The sequence below is a fragment of the Rhinopithecus roxellana genome, chromosome 12 (genome assembly GCF_007565055.1).
Source record: "Rhinopithecus roxellana isolate Shanxi Qingling chromosome 12, ASM756505v1, whole genome shotgun sequence".
NCBI lineage: Eukaryota > Metazoa > Chordata > Mammalia > Primates > Cercopithecidae > Rhinopithecus > Rhinopithecus roxellana.
This window is the reverse complement of record NC_044560.1, coordinates 46,561,968-46,574,386: the sequence shown is the minus strand read 5'-3', so window position 1 is coordinate 46,574,386 and position 12,419 is coordinate 46,561,968.

Below are 12,419 nucleotides of genomic sequence, written 5' to 3'. Positions count from 1 at the left end.
CAGTGAGGGCTGGGGTCCTAGTAACAGATTTTTTTTTTTTTTTTTTTTTTGAGACGGAGTCTCGCTCTGTTGCCCAGGCTGGAGTGCAGTGGTGCGATCTCCACTCACTGCAAGCTCCGCTGCCGCCTGGGTTCACGCCATTCTCCTGCCTCAGCCTCCCTAGAAGCTGGGACTACAGGCGCCCGCCACCACGCCCGGCTAATTTTTTTTGTATTTTCAGTAGAGACGGGGTTTCACCGTGTTCGCCAGGATGGTCTCGATCTCCTGACCTCGTGATCCGCCCGCCTCGGCCTCCCAAAGTGCTGGGATTACAGGGGTGAGCCGCGCCCGGCCACTAGTAACAGATCTTTTACCTCTCCTAAATCGTCTTTTTCCATTTCCTCTTTTCCTTTCCAGTCCTTGCTGTAGTCCCACTCAGGAACCCTAAGTCTTCCATTTCACACTCCGACCTCCCACCAAAGGTTTGTTGCCCTTGTTGTTGTTGTTGCTGTTGTTGTTGTTGTTGTTGTTTGAGACGGAGTCTCGCTCTATCGCCAGGCTGGAGTGCAGTGGCGCGATCTCGACTCACTGCAACCTCCGCCTCCCAGGTTCAAGCCATTCTCCTGCCTCAGTCTCCCAAGTAGCTACGGCTACAGGCGCGCACCACCAGGCCCAGCTAACTTTTGTATTTTTAGTAGAGACGGGGTTTCGCCATGTTGGCCAGGCCAGTCTCAAACGCCAGGTGATCCGCCCTCCTTGGCCTCCCAAAGTGCTGGGATTACAGGCGTGAGCAACCGCGCCCGGCCCACCAAAGTTTTTTATCAGTTCAAAATGTTTGCCTTTCAACTGCTAACCTTGAATGAACAGCTCACTAAGTGCCTGGTGGGCATTCTGCACCATAACCCTTGGAGAAAGGAGCTGCTGTTACTCTCCCTTTACAGGTGAAGACAACAGAGATGGGGAAGTAGAGGGCCATGGAGCCCGTAAGACTCCAGATGCCACCTCTGACCCCCACCATGGGCATCCTTCATGCGCCCATTGGCAAGGGCTAACATTTAAACAAAGGGGTTTCCTTTTTGACATTGTGACCCAGATGGGGGAGTACTTTCTGGGACTTTCATTTTACATTTTTATAGAAATATGGTTATTAGAACAATTTCACTTCCACTAGAGCTCCACTGGAGCAAATCAATATCCCAGAGCAATAATAAATGGCAGCAGAGACTTGGTCCCAGTGTTGGGACATAGTAGGGAGTGGTGGGGACTGTGGTGAGCCTGATAGGAGCTCCAGGCTCTTGCCCAAGGGAACGGGCTGCTGCTACTCAGTTCAGTCTATTTTGCCATCTAGGGAAAGGGATTCATGTGGCCAGATCCTCCCATTTTTAAAAAGAAGCCATCAGCCAGACACAGTGGCTCACGCCTGTAATCCCAGCACTGTGGGAGGCCGAGGCGGGTGGATCACCTGAGGTCAGCAGTTCGAGATCAGCCTGGCCAACATGTGAAACTCCGTCTCTACTAAAAATACAAAATTAACCGGGTGTGGTGGTGTGTGCCTGTAATCCCAGCTACTCAGGAGTCTGAGGCAGAAGAATCACTTGAACCCAGGAGGCAGAGATTGCAGTGTGCCGAGATCGCACCACTGCCCTCCAGCCTGAGCAACAGAGCGAGACTCCATCTCAAAAAAAAAAAAGCAATAAGTCAGATATTTAAGTGAAGGCCCCAAATTTGTTAGGAGCTCATTTGTATAATGCTAAACACTTTCTACATAGGTCAACATTGTTCAAGCTAAAGGAAATGGCTTTATGGATCAGATCCAGCCTACAGGCCAGGGGTTTGTGCTCTCATGTCTGGGGGCACTTCATACTATTTTTATTTAGGCTTCCCAACATCCCTGTGGGATAGACCCAGTGTGGATCATATTTCCATTTTAGGGAAGAGGAAGCCCAATTCAGGTGGGCTCCAGAACTGGCCCAAGGTCACACAAGCAAATTGGTGGAGCTGGAACTGAAACCAGACATTCCACAACTCCTGGTCCTGGAACCTTTTCTCTGGACATTCTCTGATCTCATGGAGAATTTGTTTCTTGGTTCTGGGCATTGTGAGCCAAGTTAGGGGCTGGCACTGGGGTGTGGAGACAGCACCTTTCCTGGGAAGATGGAATGGGAGTGCCAGACTGCTGTCCTCGAAAGCAGGAGACCAGCCTGATGACTCAGAGATGAGACTGTGTCTTGAGGGTAAAGCTGAGTCAGAGAAAGCGAGATCTGAACTGCAGCAGCTGGGGTTTCTAAAGCCCAGATTAGGGCACTAAGAAACTGGGAGAGGAAAAACAGACAAAGCAAATCCTCTATCCCCACCTCTACTCCCCACCCCCCACATACACACAAAACCAGAAGCCCCAGACACCGAGACACCAGCAAGAACATTGCCTACTATTCCTGTCATGACAGGAAAGCGTCAAGAGTTAGACTGTAAGGTGGGCCCCTCATACGGTCCTGGAAAGAGGGAAACTTTTTCAGGCAGCAGGTCTCTAGAATCTCAGGTTTGGGCATCTCCACTGAAAACTGATTTAGAATGACTGGGCACAATGCTACTGCAGTCTGATCCTCTGTAATCAAAGGACTGAGCAGCAGAGAGAATAGGGTGTCTCTGTGCCTTTGCCGGAGTTTGGGGTCGTGTATAGGAGGATTAATACTAGTCACTATTGTGAACCCAGAAAATCTGAGACATGTCTGAGTTAATTTAGAAAGCTTACTTTGCCAAGGTTGAGGACGTGCCTGTGATAGAGCCTCAGGAAGTCCCGATGACATATGCCCAAGATGGTCGGGGCACAGCTTGGTGTTATACATTTTAGGGAGACATGAGACACCAATCAATATTATAAGAAGTACGTCAGCTGGGCCTGGAAAGGCGGGGCAACTTGAAGCAAAGGCAAGAAGACTCTAAGTGAGAGGGAGGGAGCTTCCAGGTCACAGTTGCATTCTTTGGAGTTTCTGATTAGCCCTTCCAAAGGAGGCAATCAGATATACATTGATCTCAGTGATCAGAGGGATAACTTTGAATAGAATGGGAGGCAGGTTTGCCCTAAGCAGTTTCCAGCTTGAGTTTTCCTTAATGATTTTGGGGTCCCGAGATATTTTCCTTTCACATTATCTACCATGTACCAGCATTTCACATACATGATACAATCTCATTGGGACTCACAACAAAACTGAAATATCTGGTCTCTTATTGAGGATATGAGGCACAGTGTTACCTGCCTGAGGACACACAACTAGTAAATTGGGGAGGTAGGATTCCAACTTACATCTTTGTAACCCAAATACTAAACCTCTCTAACTGTAGGCCTAGAAATTGGGGCCAACATGGAGATGTATCACTCAGATCTCACTTTAAGACAGGACTGCCAGGCCGCAGCCATGTGGTTCGCTGGCAGCCCCCAGTGTGGTGAGCTCCTGCAGTCAGTGGTGTGTTAGTAATGTTTAACAACCAGCTCACTGGGCACGGTGGCTCACACCTGTAATCCCAGCACTTCGGGAGGCTGAGGTGGGTGGATCACATGAGGTCGGGAGTTCAAGACCAGCCTGACCAACATAGAGAAACCCCGTCTCTACTAAAAATACAAAATTAGCTGGGCATGGTGGTGCATGCCTGTAATCCCAGTTACTCGGGAGGGTGAGGCAGGAGAATCGCTGAACCTGGGAGGCGGAGGTTGTGTGCCATTGCACTCCAGCCTGGGCAACAAGAGCGAAACTCTGCCTCAAAAGAAAACCAAAAAAACCCAGCTCTTAGCAGGGAGAAATGTGTGCACATATACAGTGGGTTCTCAGTATTCTCTGTAGTTCTATAAGTTCTATCAAGTGGCTTCAAACACTGATATAGTGAATACTGAACCATTGCTCTTAGAGGAAATGCAGAATAAGGTGCCTGAGGGCCTCTAGTTACATTTTCATCAGCCCATTAATATCTAACCTTGTTTTACCCGTATTTCTGTTTAAAGACTCCATATATCAGGTATGATTCTGACATGAACATTGATTGGTATTTTTGTTTACATTAAGGATTAAAATGAAAGTAAAAGAACAAAGGTGTATATTGGGAACTTCATTCATTATTCAATAGCATGAGTGACTTCTTTGTGAATCAGATAACTGTTTTCAAATACTAGAATATCCCTCAATATTTTGTACTATTTACAATGTAATAGCTACAGACATGGCACACTTTTAAATTTAGTATGCAATATTAACCTTTCTCCTTTACTTTCTTTTGTCTAGAACACTGTACAGGTTTTTGTGTGAGCATAAATTTTCATTTCTTTAGGAACAGGAATGAGACTGGTAGCTCATATGATAAACGTATGTTCAACTTTATAAACTACCAATCTGGACGCAGTGGCTCATGCTCATAATCCCAGCACTTTAGGAGGATGAGATGGAAGGATCCCTTGAACTCAGGAGTTCGAGACTAGCTTAGGCAACATGGCGAAACTCTGTCTCTACAAAAAAATACCAAAATTAGCCAGGCAGTTTGGGCACGGTGACTCAGGCCTGTAATCCCAGCACTTTGGGAGGCCAAGGTGGGCAGATCACCTGAGGTCAGGAGTTCGAGACCAGCCTGGCCAACATGGTGAAATCCGGTCTCTACTAAAAATACAAAAATTAGCTGGACATGGTGGCAGGTTCTTGTAATCCCAGCTACTTGGGAGGCTGAGGCAGGTGAATCGCTTGAACCCAGGAGACGGAAGTTGCCATGAGCCGAGATCATGCCACTGCACTCCCACCTGGGCAACAAGAGCAAAACTCCTTCTCAAAAAAACAAAAACAAAAAGTAGCCAGGCATGGTGGGGAGGCTAAGGTGGGAGGATCACTTGGGTCCAGGAGGCAGAGGTTGCAATGAGCTGAGATTGTGACATTGCACTCCAGCCTGGGCAACAGTGCAAGACCTTGTCCAAAAAGAAGAAAAGAAAAGAAAAAGAAATAAAAAAGAAAAAAGAAGAGAGAAAGAGAGAAAGAGAAAGGAGAAAGAAAGAAAGGAAAGGAAAGAAAGAAAGAGAGAAAGAGAGAAGAAAGAAAGAAAAGAAAAGGAGCTACCAAACTTTTCCAGTGTGGCTGTACTTTTTTTGTTGTTGTTGTTAGAGACAGCGTTCACTCTTGTTGCCCAGGCTGGAGTGCAATGGCACAATTTCGGCTCACCACAACCTCCGCCTCCTGGGTTCAAGAGATTCTCCTGCCTCAGCCTCCCGAGCAGCTAGGATTACAGACATGCGCCACCACGCCAGCCTAATTTTGTATTTTTAGTAGAGATGGGGTTTTTCCATGTTGGTCAGGCTGGTCTTGAACTCCCGACCTCAGGTGATCCACTCGCCTTATCCTCCCAAAGTGCTGGGATTACAGGCGTGAGCCACTGTGCCCAGCCATGGCTATACCATTTTACACTGCCATCAGCAATGTACAAGAGATCTGGTTGCCCCTTATCCTTTTCAGCACTTGTTATTATCAATGTTTTTTTTTTATTTTTATTTTTTTATTTATTTTATTTATTTTATTATACTTTAAGTTCTAGGGTACATGTGCATAACGTGCAGGTTTGTTACATATGTATACTTATGCCATGTTGGTGTGCTGCACCCATCAACTCGTCAGCACCCATCAATTCATCATTTATATCATGTATAACTCCCCAAGGCAATCCCTCCCTCCTCCCCGCTCCCCATGATAGGCCCCAGTGTGTGATGTTCCCCTTCCCGAGTCCAAGTGATCTCATTGTTCAGTTCCCACCTATGAGTGAGAACATGCGGTGTTTGGTTTTCTCTTCTTGTGATAGTTTGCTATGTTTTAGAAAAACTTTAGCCATCAGTGTGTAGAGATATCTAATCACACCTTTCGTTTGTATTTCCCTAATGGTTAATGATCTTGAATATCTATTCATGTGCTTATTTGCCATCTGTATTAGATTTGTTTTTAATATATTTTATTCAGTTGTAAGTTTACATAATTTAATTTGTAATAATGGCTGTCTTTAACAACTGGCTCGTCAAATTCCTGAAAATTTCACCATCAGCTATTGCCAGCCAAAGCAAGCTGGCTCCAGCACACCACTTCAACTGTCTGGCTGAGGTCTCCGTGGCCTCTGGGCAGCTCTCAGGCAATGACTGAGCAAAGAGGTGGAATGAGACCTCACCATTTCCCCCAAAGGCAGGATTCCTTTCTGGACAGTCTTTGCTCAGAGTATTGCCATTTGACAGCTCTCCCTGCCCAATTCTGCCTCTTTCTTTGACAGATGCTGTTCCTGATAAACTTTCCCAAACCTAACTCTCTATGCATGCTTCCTGGCGAGCCCAGCCAGCACAGAAGTTCTGTCCAGTGACACGGCAGCCTTTCTGCCTCTGCCACCGCTGTGATTTCACTGCCACACTCGCTTAGGCCCTTTGAGCTCCTCACCTAGATAAACGCACATCAGCCCAGAGGCACCGCTATCTCAGCACTCCAGGCCCATAACATTCCTGGAGCCCGGCCAGTGGGTGCCTCAACCCTGATTCACCTATGTGCACTGCTGTGTGGTGAGAATGGTTCCCTGGGTCATTCTCCAGCACAACCTAAGAGTGCCACACATGCTGGAAGTGCAGAAATCTCCATGTCCTGAGGAGGTGATGGCTGTGGTTGAGCTCAGTTGGGATGGAATGTCCATGATGGTTTTTTCACATGGCTGGTTGACTAATGCAGGTTACTGACCAGGAGCTCAGCTGGGGCTGTTGATTCAGGAGCACCTACACATGGCCTGTCTGTGTGGCTTGGGCTTCTCATAGCCTGGGGCCTCAAGAGTGAACGTTCCAAGAACAAGCCTTTCAAGAGGGAAGACATGGAATCTGCATTTCTCTCAAGGCTAGACCCAGAACTAACACAGGATCACTTGCAACACATTTTTATTGGTTAATCAGTCACAGGACAAGCTTTTTTTCAAGGGAGGAGGTAATAAACACCAACTCTCAATGGAGAGAGTGAAAAAGAATTTATTGCCATCTTTAATGTGCTACAACATCATTAAGAGACTATAACAGCGGCCAGGTGTGGTACTTTATCCTGTAATCCCAGCACTTTGGGAGGTCAAGGTGGGTGGATCATGAGGTCAGGAGTTTGAGACCAGGCTGGCCAAGATGGAGAAACCCCATCTCTACTAAAAATACAAAAATTAGCCAGGGGCGGTGGCAGGCGCCTGTAATCCCAGCCACTCAGGAGGCTGAGGCAGGAGATCACTAGAACCTGAGAGGTTGAGGTTGCAGTGAGCTGAGATCATGCCACTGCAGCCTAGCCTAGGCAACAGAGCAAGACTCTGTCTCAAAAAAAAAAAAAAAAAAAGAGAGAGAGAGAGAGAGAATATAACAGCAAAGCACTGGAGTATTTTTTCTTTTTTCCTTTTTTTTTTTTCCTGAGACAGGGTCTGGCTCTGTTGCCCAGACTGGAATGCAGTAGCACGATCACAGTTCACTGCAACCTCAACCTCCGCCTCTGGGGTTGAAGCAATCCTCCCACCTCAGCCTCCTGAGTAGCTGGGACTACAGGCACACCTCACCATGCCTGCCTTATTTTTGTACTTTTTTGGTAGAGACACAGTTTTGCCATGTTGCCCAGGTTGGTTTTGAACTGGGCTCAAGTGATCCGCCTGCCTCAGCCTCCCAAAGTGTTAGGATTATAGGCATGAGCCACCATGCCCAGCCAGAAGATTTTCAAAACATATATGTTATGGGTTGAATTGTGCCCACCCAAAATTCATATGTCCAAGTCCCAACACCCCAGTACATTAGAATGCAACCTTATTTGGAAATAGGGTAACTGCAGATGTAATTAGTTAAGATAAAGTCATATTTGAGTAGGGTGGGCCCTCATGTTACAGAATCTTTGAGGTGTCAATTTTCTGGCTGGAAACCTCTGTGGCCAGCCTGAGTTATTGTCCTGTGTCCGGGAAGAATGAGGTGTGCAAACAAGTGAAGGGTGAACAAGATGAAGATGAGCTTTATTAAGTGTTAGAACGGCTCAGAGGAGACCCACAGTGGGTAGCTCCTTTCTGTAGGCAGCTTATCCCGATGTCTGCTGCTTTCAGCAGAGAGGAGGCCCTAGAGAGGGTTGTCTGCAGTTGGTAGTCCGGATGTCTCTGCAGGTCTCTGAAGCTCTCAGCAGAGAGGGTAGCTCCTCTCTGCAACTGGTCTTCCTGTGCCGTCTTCTCTCAGTTCTCCGCCCCCATCTCTTGCTCTAGCTAAGCCCAGGGCTTTTATGGACCTTGGAGGGGAAGAAATGCATGCCAAATGGTCCATGGGCGACCATGGGCAGGCCTGGAAGAGGAATCATGAGTCCTCACTCCGGTCTGGTCTGCGGGACTGGAAGCCCTGGCCCGAAGGTGGGGCCTTACCAGGGACACGCCCCCTTCTGCCCAGGACTCTGTCTCCCTCCGGTTGCCATTCATGGACTCTAGGCTTGGCCCCAACCCTGCTCCAAGATCTGAGCTGGCACCAGGAGTGGAGAGAGGCCAGGCAGTGAGAGTAGACACCCCTGAGCCTGCAGGGATGATGTCTGGGGGTGGAGGTCGTCTTCCTGGGACCAGAGAGTGCAGGCTACAGAGATGCCCAGGTCCTGTGCCTGGGAGAGCAGCCAGGGGAGCTCCGGCCCCAGCCAACTGGTAAGGGTGGGACTCCGGTTTGTCTTTGGCTCCTGTCTGCTCTATGGAGCGGGAGACCCAGGTCTGCAGCTGCAGGTCGGGTAGCTGTAACTGCACCCAGGAGGGCAGATCCTGCCTGCTCCCGGCACCCCCACCAAGAGCACAGGCTCAGATCCACAGCCACAGTCTGGGCAGCTGTAGCTCCACTCAGGAGGGTGGGGCTCCTTCCTGTTCCATAGGGCAGGAAACCTGGGTCTGCAGCCATGATTTGGGCAGCTGCAGCCAGCGTGGTGCCAGCAGCTGCTACCATCACTAATTCAGTATAACTGGTGTCCTCATAAAAGGGAAAATTTGGACACAGAGACACGCACACAGGGGAAGCCCATGTGAAGATGAAGGTAGAGATCTATAAGCCAAGGAATACCAAAAATTGCTAGCTAACCCTTAGAAGCTAGGAGAGACACATAGGGCAGATTCTCCCTTACAGCCCTCAGAAGGAACCACTCTGCCAGCACCTTGATCTCAGACTCCTGGGCTCCAGAACTTTGAGAAAATACATTTCTGTTATTCAAGCCATCCAGTTTGTGGTACTTTATTATGGCTGCCTGGCTACCCTAGTAAATTAGTGCAATATATAAAGAATGTCTGCAAAGCAGTAAGAAAAAGACAGCCCAAGGGAGAAATGAGCAAAGGTATAAACAAACACTTCACAAAATAATATATTTAAAAGGTGAATCATATGAAAAATTGCCCAACATCATTAGTTATTAGGGAAATGCAAATTAAACCTCAATAAGATATCACTGCATACTCTTCAGAATAGCTTATCATAAAAATATAGATTTGAAGTACTGGCAAGGATGTAGATAGAGGTAGAGCAAATGGAACTCGCATTGCTCCTAGAAGTATAAATTAGTGCAACCATCTTGGAAAACTGTCAGTATCTACTAAACATGAATATACATATACCTATGACCCGGCAATTCCACTCCTACACATAGGCTCAACAGAAATGTGTACATGTGTACACTATGGGACATAATCATAAATGGTTATAGCAGCACTATTCATAATTCCCTCAAACTGGAAACACTTTAAAGTTCTAGTCACTGTAGAATAGCTACATACATGGTGGTCTAGTCAAAGGAATACTATAGAGCAGTGAAATGAACCAACTATTACTACATGCAGGAACGTGCATGAGTCTAACAAAAATAAATGATGAGTTCCGAATGCAAAGAGTATAGACTGCATGGTTCCATTCACATAAAGTTCAAACAGGCAAAACTACTCTACGATAATGGAAGTCAGGGTAGTGATTATCTTTGGGGAAGAGAGAGGGTTTGTGACTGGAAAGTGGCACAAGGGGAGACTGGGGGTGACAATGTTCTATTTTTTAAATCTAGATGATATTTTCCTTAGTGAAAATTCATTGAGTTGTACCTTTATTATTTGTTTGCTTTTCTATGAGTGTTACAGTTCAATGTAAAATTTTATTTAAAAAAGTAAATAGCGGGACGTGGTGGCTCACGCCTGTAATCCTAACATAACACTTTGGGAGGCCAAGGTGGGTAGATCACCTGAGGTCAGGAGTCCAAGACCAGCCTGGCCAACATGGTGAAACCCTGTCTCCACTAAAAATACAAAAGTTAGCTGGGTATGGTGGCACACACCTGTAGTCCCAGCTTCTCGGGAGGGTGAGGCAGGAGAATCGGTTGAACCCAGGAGGCAGAGATTGCAGTGAGCCGAGATTGAGCCACTGTACTCCAACCTGGGCAATAGAGTGAGACTCCATCTCAAAAAAAACAACAACAACAAAATAAAGTAAATAAGGCTGGGTGTGGTGGCTCACGCCTGTAATCCCAGCACTTTGGGAGGACAAGGCAGGCGGATCACCTGAGGTCAGGAGTTTGAGACCAGCCTGGCCAGCATGGCAAAACCCCATCTCTACTAAATATGCAAAAATTAGCCAGACGTGGTGGTAGATGCCTGTAATCCCACCTACTCGGGAGACTGAGGCAGGAGAATCACTTGAACCTGGGAGGTGGAGGCTGCAGTGAGCTGAGATCATGCCACTGCACTCCAGTCTGGGTGACAGAGCAAGACCTTGTCTCAAAAAAAAAAAAAGTAAATAAATACATTCTAAAGTATAAGGGGATTTCCACCCACCGATAACTGAAAATTCTAGTCATGCTTTTCGCATTTGTAATGATTTATAAATGTGCTCTACTGAAAAACTGCTGTTTTTGTAAATAGGAAAGAGGTTGTGAGTTCAATTTTTTATTTGATTTATATATATTTATTTGTGTGTACATGAAACATTTAATGTTGATTAACTATTTAAAACTTGGCAAAAACAGAGTGAACAAGAGCATATTAAGCAAGGAATTTGACATTAACTTGGGAGGCACCATTGGATGACAGGATTAGCTGTCAAATGCATCTCAACAGCATCAACTTGCCTCCAGTTTCCACATAGACGGCAGCCTATCCTCCAGCCTTACTGAGCGTGGAATTCCTCCAGCCTCAGCCTCTGTCTCTCCCTTCTAGGTTACTTCACACATAGCATTCTCTGCTAAGACAGTCCTGTAACTCTTCACCTAGCTAACTCCTTCAGAGTCTAGTTCAGACATCACCTGCTGTAAGTCATCTCCTTTGGTCTCTCTCATAGTCTCTGAGATGGCCCCCAGTGATCTCTCCTCCTGGTATTCATGCCCTTGTGTAATCTCCTCCCCTTGAGTATGAGCTGGATCTAGCGAGTCACTTCTAAAAAATAGAATGTGGCAAAAGTGATGGGATGTTACTTACGAGATTGTGTTACAGAAAGACTGACTTCTAGCTCAAGCTCCCTCTCTTCTCTCTGTTTCTCTCTCTCTCAAAGCTCTTGCTCTCATGTGGCAAGAAAATGACAACTTCAGCCAATAGCCAGTGAAGGTCTTCAGGGTGAAACCTCCTCTGGTCACCAGTGAGATGATTGCAGCCCCAACTGACACATTGATTACAGTCTTGGAAGACCCTGAGGCACCCAAATTAGCTGTACCAGATTTCTGACCCCCAGAAACTATGAGCTAATACATATTTATTATTTTAGGCAGCTGAAATTTGGAATAATTTGTTATAACACAACAGAAAACGAATACAACCCCAACTTTCTTCCCTCCCATTCCAGGTTGGATTTTGTTGTTGTTGTTTTGTTTTTTGTTTTTGAGACAGGATCTCTCTGTTGCCCAAGCTGGAGTGCAGTGGTGCAATCACAGCCCACTACAGTCTCAACTTCCCAGGCTCAAGTGATCCTCTCAGCCTTGGCCTTCCAAGTAGCTGGGTCCACAGGCATAAGCCACCATGCCTGGCTAGTTTTTTGGTTTTTTTTTTTTAGATGCAGTTTCGCTCTTGTTGCCCAGGCTGGAGTGCAGTGGTGCACCGCAACCTCCGCCTCCCAGGTTCAAGCAATTCTCCTGCCTCAGCCTCCTGAGTAGCTGGGATTACAGGCACGCACCACCACGTCTGACTAATTTTGTATTTTTAGTAGAGATGGGGTTTCTCCATGTTGGTCAGGCTGATCTTGAACTCCCAACCTCAGGTGATCTGCCCACCTTGGCCTCCCAAAGTGCTGGGATTACAGGCGTAAGCCACTGTGCCTGGCCTAGTTTTTTGGTTTTTTAAAAATATTTTCTAGAGTCAGGATCTCACTATGTTATCAAGCCTGATCTCAAACTCTTGGCCTCAAGTGATCCACCCATCTCGGCCTCCCAAAATGTTGGGATTACAGGCATAAACCACCTTGCCCGGCC